General features: G+C 42.2%; 1 pseudogene; it reads left to right on the top strand.

Moving 5' to 3' along the window:
* The first annotated feature begins 5,595 nt into the window (after positions 1 to 5,595).
* Positions 5,596 to 5,713, top strand: LOC126177788 (5S ribosomal RNA; annotated as a pseudogene).
* Positions 5,714 to 12,781: the final 7,068 nt, after the last annotated feature.

Raw genomic sequence — 12,781 nt, 5'->3', positions numbered from 1 at the left:
ATAAGGTAATATCGATGAATTCCGAATACTTGCAAGATGTAAAAACCGTTTTCATTTGATTTCTTATCGTTATACACATTAAGAAACTGGCATTTAGAAGTTCTATTGATGTTATGAATTAATTAACTTCGAGGTTAGGTGATTTGATAAAATTAAGGGACAAATATTGAAGAGAAATAGTTAACATGAAATAATATTTGTTACGCACTTAACATACGTGCGGCGCTTTCTTCGTATTTCTTATTATAAATAAGTTTTCAACATAAATGGACACATTAGTAGGTGCTCCATACCAATGACAGCTGATAGATTTTTAGTGTTGTCAGCTTGACGGTGATTTAATATATAAACTGACAGGTCAAATAAGCTTACACCTATCACACTAGGCAATGACGCATCCATAAACAAACTTTCAGCTACGTACCATTATGTAACAATCGATAACATAATTTATCAGAAATATATAAAAAGTAATGTTATTTACGGTAATTTATAGAAAGTGCAAGAGTACAATTAAACAATGACCACTATTTTGGACAGTTATCGTTCCTCTAGTAATCTTTGCAAAGAAGCGGGTACTAGAAAACAGAAGACTTAATATGTGCTAACGCATTCTCACACAGAGACACCAAAGAGCACAACAGTTTATAACGCATTAGCGCGATATCATATACGAAAATTGTATCATGTGTTACTGTAATGTTACGCCAATAAAGATTCGTATTGAAGAGACAGTTATGTAATTAACCATATTTGGCGTGGTATTGACGCTCGCGTACGTTTGAATATTCACTGCCTGGTACTGAATTAGAGTTCGTCTATATTAATACATAAGCAAATATATGCCGAAATTTTCGAAACCCCGGTTGGCTGCAAACTCCGAACAATAGGAACAGACGAAGTTTCTTCGGGTTCCCTTCTCCCCTCTCTCCCCCCCCCCCTCCATCCAGGCTCGCCTCTCTTGCCATTGAGTTATTGGGGGGGGGGGGGGATTCAAGATGAATTATTGTCAAGTCAAATCCAAGTAAGACAAGGAAGTTCCTAAGTTATTTAAACGAACTTCACTTCCGGACCAAATGTTCGCTCTGCTTACTAAGCAACTAGGTAATTTGCAGATTTCTTATTAAAATGTCTGAATGCACTATGCGTGTAAATGAGTCATTGTAATATACATCTTGCTATACTCTGCAGTCGGATGTGATGTTTTCCACGCGATCATTGTTTCTGTACTAACTAAAAGGCTTCTGCCCTTCGGGCAGTTCAAAGTAATGTATGAAGTCAACATCAATATGTTCCTCTTCTTTTAATTCCTCTTTATGACAGCTTGTTATAATATCATCATTGCTCAGTTGACCACACAGATTTTTCTGTCCTCACGATCCGTAGTTTCAGCACGCGTGGTCTGTGGGATTTTAGTGCAGCGTGATTAACTGTGAATGACAATTGCTTTATAATTTGTTCGCTTTTGTGTATAGTACTTGAGTGCTCACTTGTATTTTAGTATACGACCACGAACGTGTTATTTATTTTAGTTCAATATTCCAAAGTAATGGAACACCTGAAATCACTAAATTGGCTAACTGGTTACTTTATTTTAAAATTTACAGTTATTTTTATTGTAAAGTGGCTCATATTTTTCTTAAAAAGCTATTGCTGAAGTCGGATGCCAGTCTCCATAACTTCTTCATTTCTCAATTCGGTATGATATTGTCTATATTTAAAAGGTAATTCAGTACAGTATTTGCTTGTAATGTCGTACCGCAGTAATACTAGTTATTCATTTCTTTCATTACTTTAATTACATGAACATGGAAAGGGGCCTCTAACTTTTTAAATCACTTGCTGTACTATACTGTCCCGAACTCGAGTTTTTATTTTTTTATTTTTTTTAGGAATTATTAACGTTCTTGTACATACTTCTTCATTCATTTGTTAGCTATGCTGTACAACCCATATTATACGACATTTTCATAACATTTTTGGAATTACAATATCACATGATTTTTTATTTTCTGTAGATTTAAAAATAACGTCTCTACTGAAATAGCTTCCTTTATAGTAAAAACAACGTTCATTGTTATTCAGTCTTTCGTTAATCTAATTTATAGATTATCAAAACACACAACGATTTCATCTGTAGTAGAATATTTGCGACTCTATTACACATACCTGACATCCTGTGAATAAACTCAGCACGTCGAAGACACGTAAAATTGAATGTTTCTAATCTAAATTACTGCTGCACATGCTGATGAAAAATATGCTAATGTGCCGCTTTTTTCTTATATTTTTCTTAGTTTGATTGCTCATAAATGTAAGCAGTGTACTTACACACTGAATCGCTTCCTAACTTTTGGGGCTTACGGAGAACTTTCTAATTCACATTACGTGTCAACGTGAATTTAAATAAATTTGATGCAACACGTCGGATTTGCTGTGAACATAATTGGCTAATCTTCTATGGGTATCGTTCTAGTAACATCGAGATTAAGAAAAATATGACCGAACTTAACACTTGTCTAATAGTGATAATTATTTAATTCATCCCCATCTCCCTCCCTCTCTCTCTCTCTCTCTCTCTCTCTCTCCAAAGGCAGGCAAAGCAGGCAAAGAGTGACCTATACCGAACACATGGTTAGCTCGGCATCCAGTACCGATCACAATTTACGCCGGACTGCCAAATTACACGTTTCGCTAAATTCTTTCATTTTTCCCGGTTTATATTCTGGTTACAGCGCTCTGCTAACGGGTACCCAACATTAACAATCTCCCTTCCTATAAATGATTTGCAAACAAAATTTGTATTTTCTTGTGAACAATGGGAAACACAATAAATATGTACTAGTGCCGACATACTAGTTGCGAGAGATTCAACAACCGTTTCGTTATTTAAAATATATCGTTTAAAGCCGTCTCAGACGCACATTTATTTTTTGCGATATGACTTGTTTCAACTAAAGTTGATATCTTAAGATCTTTGTAGTTGCGTAAGCAACCTGTCGCATCCTACCTGTACGCGACTACACATTAGAATAAAGTATTTTGAGGTGTAGTTTCACATGGATACGACGTTTTGCTAGTGCAACTTCTGGTCGTAGATGATTTTAAGATGGTCAACTTCGCTCGAAACAAATCATAACTCAGATATATATGTCCAACATAGGCGGCACAATAAATGATAAATTTTAGGAAAAAAGAAATACTTAGTGTTAAATTTAAATGGAAAGTAAACGGTAGAAACTTTATTCCTTTCAAACTTAACCTGTAAAACTGATTTGCCTTACCAACTACTCATATGCAGCGACGACAGTGGGATAGAATCTAGGAGCAAATGCTCGTATTCGTAAAAGCTTTAGTGAGAGACGGAAAAAATAAGAGAAAATCATAATTTTATTGCATGCTGACTAAACCTGATATGTAAAAATACAATTAGTTTTAAAAGTGTTAATTTTCGCCAAGTATAAATTGCATTAGCAGCCAGTACAGGTTTAAAGCAATTGAATGACAAGGGAATATCGAAAACCCAAATTAGTAATATTCAGAAAAGAAATGCCTTGAAGAAACTCGTCTTACTAGTCTCATATGATGTGCAAGGTAATCTCATCTGTTAACTTGATGAAGAACGACGCAGCCTCGCAGTACCACAGCGTTATAGATTTTACAGCCCAAGGGCATTTTGTACTGTGTGTCGTCGCAGTTGGACATTAGCACCATGCACGTCACGCAGCTGTCCCTGTTATCAGCATAACGATCGTGTGGTACGATCCATAATGCCACCGTTATTCACATTTGGCTACTTCATTTACTGAATAGTCGGACATAAACTCTGGATTTATTTCAGAAATACGAGGTGTGACCAGAATCTACATCTACATCTATACTCCGCGAGCCACCTTACGGTGTGTGGCGGAGGGTACTTATTGTACCACTATCTGATCCCCCCTTCCCTGTTCCATTCACGAATTGTGCGTGGGAAGAACGACTGCTTGTAAGTCTCCGTATTTGCTCTAATTTCTCGGATCTTTTCGTTGTGATCATTACGCGAGATATATGTGGGCGGTAGTAATATGTTGCCCATCTCTTCCCGGAATGTGCTCTCTCGTAATTTCGATAATAAACCTCTCCGTATTGCGTAACGCCTTTCTTGAAGTGTCCGCCACTGGAGCTTGTTCAGCATCTCCGTAACGCTCTCGCGCTGACTAAATGTCCCCATGACGAATCGCGCTGCTTTTCGCTGGATCATGTCTATCTCTTCTATTAATCCAACCTGGTAAGGGTCCCATACTGATGAGCAATACTCAAGAATCGGACGAACAAGCGTTTTGTAAGCTACTTCTTTCGTCGATGAGTCACATTTTCTTAGAATTCTTCCTATGAATCTCAACCTGGCGCCTGCTTTTCCCACTATTTGTTTTATGTGATCATTCCACTTCAGATCGCTCCGGATAGTAACGCCTACGTATTTTACGGTCGTTACCGCTTCCAATGATTTACCACCTATGGCATAATGGTACTGGAATGGATTTCTGCCCCTATGTATGCGCATTATATTACATTTATCTACGTTTAAGGAAAGCTACCAGCTGTCGCACCATGCATTAATCCTCTGCAGGTCTTCCTGGAGTACGTACGAGTCTTCTGATGTTGCTACTTTCTTGTAGACAACCGTGTCATCTGCAAATAGCCTCACGGAGCTACCGATGTTGTCAACTAAGTCATTTATGTATATTGTAAACAATAAAGGTCCTATCACGCTTCCTTGCGGTACTCCCGAAATTACCTCTACATCTGCAGATTTTGAACCGTTAAGAAATCCTGAATCCAATCACAAACCTGGTCCGATATTTCGTAAGCTCGTATTTTTTTCACTAAACGTAAGTGCGGAACCGTATCAAATGCCTTCCTGAAGTCCAGGAATACGGCATCAATCTGCTCGCCAGTGTCTACGGCACTGTGAATTTCTTGGGCAAATAGGGCGAGCTGAGTTTCACATGATCTCTGTTTGCGGAATCCATGTTGGTTATGATGAAGGAGATTTGTATTATCTAAGAACGTCATAATACGAGAACACAAAACATGTTCCATTATTCTACAACAGATTGACGTAAGCGAAATAGGCCTATAATTATTCGCATCTGATTTATGACCCTTCTTGAAAATGGGAACGACCTGCGCTTTCTTCCAGTCGCTAGGTACTTTACGTTCTTCCAGCGATCTACGATAAATTGCTGATAGAAAGGGGGCAAGTTCTTTAGCATAATCACTGTAGAATCTTAAGGGTATCTCGTCTGGTCCGGATGAAACAGGGACTGTAGAAAATCGTTATCGAATCGACTACACGTCACTCATTTCGCACACATTCTTCGTTATATGTAGTCATGTTCACTTTTGTTAGGAGTGTTCTCTACTGCGATAGTTAGAAAATTGGTCGATATCATAACTGCTGAGTGCAAGTCACGTGTTAGTTATGATATTGGCTTGTGACGATTACCGGTTTTCACCACAAAGTTAATACACACTGACGGAAGGAAATTGCTCCACCAAAAAATAGTTAATGTAGAGTAATAAAATTTTGGGGATGCATTTGTCTAGGTAGGTAACGGCCTTGTCGCAGTGGATACACCGGTTCCCGTTAGATCACCGAAGTTAAGCGCTGTCGGTCGTGGTCGGCACTTGGATGGGTGACCCTCGAGGCCGCCATGCGCTGTTGCCATTTTTCGGGGTGTACTCAGCCTCGTGATGCCAATTGAGGAGCTACTCGACCGAATAGTAGCGGCTTCGGTCAAGAATACCATCACAACGACCGGAAGAGCGGTGTGCTGACCCCACGCCCCTCCTATCCGCATCCTCCTACGAGGATGACACGGCTGTCGGATGGTCCCGGTAGGCCACTCGTGGCCTGAAGACGGAGTGCTTTTTTTTTTTATTTGTCAAGGTAACATATTTAAGCGAGTTGCTTAGAAATATCACAGTTAACGTCAGAGCGAGATAAGCCATTGCAAATATGAAATCCTGGCACATTAATAACCGGTATAGAAGACGGAGTGTTGAACGCAAGCACGCAAACGTGCATGCATTGCGCTGTACAAGTGCTGGGTGTCAGGTTGTGGATGGAGTTGCACTTGGTCAGTTTAATGTTGATTGCAGATGGCGCTGGAGTTGTAGTGCTCGACTAGAGACAGGGCTGGTGATCGAGCAGGCCGAAGCAACATATCGACACTCTACAAAGCATGACGGCTTACAACAGCTATATGTGGGCGAGCGTTGTCCGGTTGGAAAACACCTCGTGGAATGCTGTTCAAAAAATGGTTCAAATGGATCTGAGCACTATGGGACTTAACATCTGTGGTCATCAGTCCCCTAGAACTTAGAACTACTTAAACCTAACTAACCTAAGGACATAACACACATCCATGCCCGAGGCAGGATTCTAACCTGCGACCGTAGCAGTCGCGCGGTTCCGGACTGAGCGCCTAGAACCGCTAGACCACCGCAGCCGGCTGGGATGCTGTTCATGAATGGTATCACAACCTGTCGAATCAACAGACTGAAGAACAAATTTGGTGTCGGGATGCGTGGGATAACCACGAGAGTATGTATTTATTGAACCGGGGACCTAGAAACGACGGAGAGGTTTCGTCCCGCCGTATCCCACAGTGGTTCACAGCCCCACAAGAGGCCACAGCAGTCCACCCACCTGACAGCCGCACCACACCGATTCCAGGCTCGGCCGCCAGTGGACCACCACCTCTCCCCCCCCCCCCCCCCCCCAGGAACGTCTCATACGAGTCGAGTGTATCCCCAATGTTTGCGTGGTAGAGTAATTATGGTGTACGCATACGTGGAGATAGTGTTTGCGGAGCAATCGCTGACATAGTTTAACTGAGGCGGAATACGGGGAACCAAGCCGCATTCGCCGAGACAGATAAAAAAACCGCCTTAAAAGCCATCCACAGGCTGTCGGTCACACCGGACCTCGATACTAATCCGCCAGGCGGATTCGTGCCGGGGACCGGAACGCCTTCCCGCTCGGGAAGCAGCGCGTTAGACCGCCCGGCTAGCCGGGCGGGCCCTAAGCACTAGTGTTTCTGCTGTCACACGAAATCGAACTTCAGGCCATAACTCCAGGTTTCGGTCCAGTACGTCTAGCGCACACACTGGTGGTTGGAAGGCCCTCAACTTCACTCCATCTAACTAGCACACGACCATCGCCGGCACTCACGCAGAACCAGTTTTCATCAGAAAACACAACGGAACTCCACCCTACCGCCGGCCGGTGTGGCCGAGTGGTTCTAGGCGCTTCAGTCTGGAACCGCGCGACCGCTACGGTCGCTCGTTCGAATCCTGCCTAGGGCATGGATCTGTGTGACGTCCTTATGTTAGTTAGGTTTAAGTAGTTTTAAGTTCTAGGGGACTGATGACCTTAGAAGTTAAGTCCCATAGTGCTCAGAGCCATTTGAACCAATCCACCCTACCCTCCAATAAGCTCTCGCTTGACACGATTGTTTTCGCTAATGGCACTGGTTTGCGGTCAGTTAAAATGGTTCAAATGGCTCTGAGCACTATGGGACAAGGACATCACACACATACACGCCCGAGGCAGGATTCGAACCTGAGACCGTAGCAGTCGCGCAGTTGCGGACTGAAGCGCCTAGAACCGCTCGGCCATAATGGCCGTCTGCACTCAGTGGAATACACGCTACAAGGCAGCTGGCTCGGAGCTCTCCTTTAAGTAACCGATATGTGACAGGTCGTTGTGTCACTGTGGGGCAAACAGCTGCTCATTTTACCTCTGCAGATGCAGTACGATCTGTCGCAGCCATGCGCAATACACGATTTCTCACCCCTCGGTAATGCCACGTGGCCATCCGAAGCCCGCTCTTCCTCAAACCGTGCATTCTCGTGGTCCCTGTTGCCAGCAGTCAATTACAGTGGCTGCATTCCTGCCAAGTTTTTCTCCAGCATCGCAGAAGAAACATCCAGATCCTAGTAGCTCTATTACACGACCTCGTTCGAACTAAGTGAGGTGTTGATAAAGGTGCCTTCGTCAAATTAAAGGCTTTCTTGACTAATATCAACTCACCACGTCCAGGCTCATAGGTAACTAACGTTCACGACTCTTACATTGTGTGTTGAAAGCAAACCTGATTTTGAAACTTCCTGGCAGATTAAAACTGTGTGCCCGACCGAGACTCGAACTCGGGACCTTTTCCTTTCGCGGGCAAGTGCTCTACCATCTGAGCTACCCAAGCACGACTCACGCCCGGTCCTCACAGCTTTACTTCTGCCAGTATGTCGTCTCCTACCTTCCAAACTTTACAGAAGGTCTCCTGCGAACCTTACAGAACTAGCACTCCTGAAAGCAAGGATACAGCGGAGACATGGCTTAGCCACATCCTGGGGGATGTTTCTAGAATGAGATTTTCACTCTGCACCGGAGTGAGTCAAAATCTCATTCTAGAAACATCCCCCAGGCTGTGGCTAAGCCATGTCTCCGCTGTATCCTTTCTTTCAGGGGTGCTAGTTCTGCAAGGTTCGCAGGAGAGCTCCTGTAAAGTTTGGAAGGTAGGAGACGACATACTGGCAGAAGTAAAGCTGTGAGGACGGGGCGTCAGTCGTGCTTCAGTAGCTCAGTCGGTAGAGCACTTGCCCGGGAAAGGCAAAGGTCCCGAACTCGAGTCTCGGTCCGGCACACAGTTTTAATCTGCCAGGAAGTTTCATATCAGCGCAATCTCCGCTGCAGAGTGAAAATCTCGTTCTGAAAACCTGATTTTCATCCCCTTAGTGGCGCCACTAGCGCCAATCTAACGCGAATTTGAGTAACACCATCTTTCAGATGTAGTAACACGTCTCCCAACTTTCGTTTAGGACGCATAATTCCTTCTTGGTGCTGGAACTGTTTTTCCGTCAGTGAATAAAGCACTGTTTAGCGATACCGGTCTTTGTAGCTTTCACATTGGTGTCAAAAGAAATAGAAAAATTGAAAATATAGTAGTTTTCAATTTCGGGCTCACAGAAATAGTTTCATTACCGCTTTCCAGTTCGTCATATGATCAGTTTACAACGAAAGAGGAATGGGGACAATTTAGTAAAAGAGAATTAAATTACAAATCAAACTTACTTGTATACACAACCACACGCGCGTGATGACCTTACGCAGTAGCTCGTGAAGTGTACAGCCCTGAGGAGGCAATCACAAGGAAAACATGGCTGCTCTCTGTTTGTTGGAAACGAAGCCTAACTACCTGGTTTTATAAGGTTAGTAATTTAATATTAAAAACATTCAGACTTTAAATTTGATTGTGAGAAACAGCCTTTCACAAAATCACATAACTAAGCTGCTTGTGCAAATAAGGTAAACGTACACTAGACACAGAAGATGACGCGCCCCGAAGATGCGATCCGCTCTCTAGTAGCAAAGCTAGTAGCTGACGATTGGACAAGTACGAACAGGAAGGAAAAGGCACTCCAACAAAGGAAAAGGCTAAAAACAGGGAGAAACTTCTTGACGGATCAGAGAATATTTACAAAAATTCTTTGTTACGGTGAAACGTAGAAAAAATTATAAATGACAGTGCTGGAAAACCTCTAAGTTATTTGATTTTCAAACAGCTGAGCAAAACTGAATGTACTCAGACATTTCTCTCTTTACTTATTCTGATCAACACTAAACTGACAGACAATATTTTTTTTAGTGCAACGCAATCTGACTTTCAATAATCCCTACAAAAGAATGGCCCTGACTAACAATAACCTATACCTTTCATGAATCACTTACCTCACAAATATCTTCGTTATTCAAACTACTGCAGTACAGCGAGCGCCAATACTGCCAGCTAAATAAAAGATTCTAACTACTGAAGACACTAACTACTGATAGGCATAGTTAGCAAATGAAAGATTTTAATGGAGAACAAACAATGTATTTACCTTAATAGTGTTCAAAAGTCCCAGTCTTACAAATTTCTTTTTTCTGACGGACACAGGTCCAGATCGTCCGCTCTCAAAACTCTGCCATCTCTCTCCCCACAACCACCACTGCTGGCGGCTCACCTCCAACTGCCCAACGCTAAGCACTGTTCACATCCAGCTGCCCAACACTACAATAGCGAATATTCCAACAATGAGTCCAACCAGCCACAGACTGCACACAGCACAGTCAGTGATTTTCATACAGAGTGCTACGTGGCGTCACCAACATAAAAACCTAAACAGCCTACTTACAACGGATATTGGTCTTTTCATTATTAACAACGTCTGTGGGGACACTTCTAAATGAGAAAAATTTCATGTTTTTCAAGCGTATTCAAACTTCATCCTATAGGAACATAGATACCCAGATATTGATCCGTGACTTCCTCCTTGATGTCTGCATGTTTTAAAAATGTATGCTGTGTGGGATCATGCACTATGGAGATGGTCGCTTGTAATACTACGCTATTTGAAACATTATCACAACACCAGGGGCTATAACTCCATAATTGCTTTCCACTATATTTATTTTTAGTTTTGTAAATCTTCTGTAGTATGGTGAGAATTGCCACAAATGTAAATAAACTGCCATCCTCATCGACTCAAGGACAAGTGATGGTCCTCGTTTAGTTTACATTCAGGAGTATATAATAGGCTATTCTCCTTTAACGTTGCCTTTAAGGAATTCATTACATTCGTCAGTGCCCCCACTGAAATCAAGCACACTAATCTCACCCTAACCTTATTCTCTGTGTGAAATACTTTTAGTTTGTTTTGCGTGAATAATTCTTTTACAATATTAGTGGAAGGCTTTTAAAAGAAACTTGTTAGGTGTACAACATTTTTAGTTCAACGATTATTTGATTTCATAGGATCAACATTCTTATGTCGATGCCGAAAAAGTTTGGGAAATGTTTGGAGATCGGTGTATTAAGACATACAGTAGGACGTAAATCACTGATTACTCTAAATAATTCTTCAAGTACTATTTCATAGTAAACAAGCAATGGAGTTATTTTTAAACACATGTAACTTTCAGTTTTAGAATCCTCTGGGACTCACCAGTTGTGGTGACATAGTTTTCACGTTTCTCTCTGTTGTACCTGTTTATTACCTTTGAAATCAATCGCTGTATTTGTGCAGTTTTTTAATCAAATGTCGTATATGGAATTTTGATGATGCATTCAACGTAACAGAATAATATTAAAGCGCAACACCATGTTTTTTTAGGACGAAGGAAAGCTAGGTTTTAACGACTCACGATAGTGTAGGTCATTGCAAGCGAAATATATAAACAGCTGCAGACGAATAAGGAAAGTAAGACACAGTGGTCCGATGAAGGAATCACCCCGATTCCTGATACTGAACAGCTCCATTCCATAATTCCAATGCCTTAATCACGAAGGTACCTCGCTCAGCGTTTTGTACGTAAAGGAATAAAACAAAATTATAAAAGTTTGTAAAGTATGATTGTTATCTGATGTAAGATGCACTGTTTGAACTCTGTGCGTTGTGAGAGATTATGGCTCACCAAAATTATGTCGTTCGAAACAAGGCGCGCTTCTTGTCGTACCAGAGCAATAGTAGCAGCGCCATTTCTTCACCAAGTTGATGGTTAGATTGAAAAGCGCACACATCTCCTAGTAAAGTTCTTTCAGATTTTTGCCAGATGTAAATATAAATAAAAGTCAAAGATACGCTTACTGGTCAAGGTGGTCTAAATGGGACCGACCGACCGCCGGGTCATCCTGTCCCAATGACATCGCTTGGATGCGTTATGCAGGGGCATGGGGTCGGCACACCGCTGTCCTGTTTGTTGTCGGTCTTCTTGACCTTGGAGCCGCTGCTTCTCACTCAAGTAGTCCCTCAAACGGCCTCTCAAGGCTGAGTGAATCCCGTTCCCCTCTTCCACCAAGGAAAAATCCCTGGCAGTATCAGGAATCGAAACTGTGTCCTCCGCATAGCAGTTAGACGCGGTGACCACTGAGTTATGGAACCGGAAACTTGGAAGTATGAGACCTAATAAATGATAATACAACGTTTTATTACGTCAGGAGCGCCTAATTACTACAGTATTCAAGTTACGGGTGTCGTCAAGTTATTGCCACCTCCACATCTCATTATTGAGTAATGTATGGAATAATTACTACATCTAAAGACGGAAATAGCTTGCTGGTACCGATAATATGGATGCTGTAGTAATTTCGCGACGTGGAAGTGACAAATTATTGTATATCATATTATTGTAAGGTTGGTTAATTCGTTGATTTGGAGGGGGGGGGGGGAAGAAACAGCGATGTCATCGGTCCCATCGTATTATGGAAAGGTGGGGGAGATGTCGGCCACGCCCTTACAAAGGAACCATCCCCGCATTTGCCTGAAGAGATTTAGGGAAATCACGGAAAACCTAAATCAGGATGGCCGGAAGCGGGTTTGAACCGTCGCTCTCCCGAATGCGAGTCCAGCTTGCTAACCTCTGCTCCACCTCGCTCGGTACTTGTAAGATGTTATCTATCATTTTGGACGCAATCATTTTTTGTGGTACAATCAAAACCTGTTTCAGCCTTGAAAGGTCATCTTCAGGTGCTGTGGGCGGCATTTGATGAACAAGTGTTCCTGTGTTGTCCAGTTATTAACTGGAAGACACTATCTGTCCTCGGAAGCCGTATGGATTTTCGAAGCCCCAGCGACGAAGCATGCTTATAAATAGTCTACTTCAGAGATGGATTTTCTTTTTAAGACATTCTGTAGCTAGTGAGAGACACTATGAATAATAGCTGTATAGTAATTGTTTATTTCAGAGAGCAAG

This window comes from Schistocerca cancellata, chromosome 3 (genome assembly GCF_023864275.1).
Source record: "Schistocerca cancellata isolate TAMUIC-IGC-003103 chromosome 3, iqSchCanc2.1, whole genome shotgun sequence".
NCBI classification, from domain to species: Eukaryota; Metazoa; Arthropoda; class Insecta; order Orthoptera; family Acrididae; genus Schistocerca; species Schistocerca cancellata.
This window is presented reverse-complemented; position numbering and strand designations above follow the sequence as displayed.